This window comes from Pezoporus flaviventris, unplaced genomic scaffold (assembly GCF_033815535.1).
Source record: "Pezoporus flaviventris isolate CSIRO_AGI_PZ_B2104156 unplaced genomic scaffold, CSIRO_AGI_Pfla_v1 ptg000109l, whole genome shotgun sequence".
NCBI lineage: Eukaryota > Metazoa > Chordata > Aves > Psittaciformes > Psittacidae > Pezoporus > Pezoporus flaviventris.
Genome location: NW_026892657.1, coordinates 64,242 through 65,734, shown reverse-complemented (window position 1 = coordinate 65,734; position 1,493 = coordinate 64,242).

Below are 1,493 nucleotides of genomic sequence, written 5' to 3'. Positions count from 1 at the left end.
CTGCTGCCTCTGTCCCTGGGATTGTCAAAAGGGCTGTGGTGAGGTGGGAAAAATGGTCCCTGATCTTAGTGTGTCTTGGCACAGATGGATGCATGGAGATGCCAGGAGTATGGTTTTTATCTGACCTGGGTATGGAATGTGACTTTCCATCACATGGGCAGGTGGCAGCCATAGTGGCACACCTCTTCTCCCAGTGACTGTCATTTCACTGCTTCACACCTGATGTTGCAGGCAGAAAGCCTCACCTGCTGACAGTTCCTGCCCTGAGATTCTGCTGCTGGCGCACTCTGTGCATCATGCTTAGTTAATAATTTATGTCAGAAAAGAGCACATCCGTGGAATTTATTTAAAACAAGGAGGATCTGACAGGCCAAATGCTCATAATGCTCCATCAGTCAAAGAAAGGCCTGACTTTGTTTCAAATCAGCTCCTAGTGGTGGGGCTGTCCCCAGGATGAGAAGACCTTGTCAGTGTTACCTTGTCATTGGCCGTGCCACCAGACAACCCTAGTGTGGCCTTTTCCTTGCCTCTTATGGGAAGGGATAAAAAAATTCTTCCTCACATCCCTTGCAGGAGGGCTCTGAGGCTTATAGCAGGTAAGTAGGCCTGTGGTGTGGTCCTGGCAAAGGCAGAGGGGTCCCAGTGGGAGGACAGCAGTGGTGAGGCCTGCAGCCCACCCAGTGCCCACTCTGCCTGGGTTTTATATGAGCATCCACAGCCCCATTGCTGTTCTGGGCATTTCTCTGGTTTGGCATTGATACTGTGAAAAAGTCCCAAATGTCATGTAACAGATTGTTGAAAATAAACACCTCCCGGCAGCAGGGCTGGCACAGGCAGTGCCTGCTGTCTGCTTCAGTTACACGACTTTCAGGGCAGGGACCTCTCTCCGTACATGGAAAGTTCAGTGCACATCTGTGCTGTTGCACAGATAATAATGAAACTGCCAAGCCAGAGCCAGTCCTGGCCAAGGTGGAGACATGGGGCAGTGCTGTGGGGCAGCTGTGCTGTGGGGTGGCCATGCCTGGCAGCACATAGGGCTGAGGGGAAGCATGGTGGGGCAGATCTGGTGGGATGCTGAGCACCCTGGTAGGAGCTGGGCTCCAAGCTGTCTCTTCTCACCAGCGTCTTTGCTCCTGCAAGCAGATGATCTTCATGTCAGGCATTAGGCTCATCATCAGGGCAATCTGTGAGGCATTCACACCTCAGCTCCACTGTGCAGAAACCCTCATGGATGTGAGCAGAAGGAGTACCTGCCCTTGACAAGTAAATTATTTGCTGTACGGAGCCTCGCAAGGTCACCCCCTTCCCTGCTTATGTTGGGCTGAGGTTTCTGCCTTCTGCTCCCTCCTGACAGCAGCAGACAAAAGACTTTCCCTGAACTCTTTCTCCCATTAGTTGATAGGACATTGCTCTGTTTCCTTTCACACCGTCACCCTTTAGACATGTTTGCATGTCCTGCCACAGTGAGATGCAAACAGGAACTTGGCAGCGTC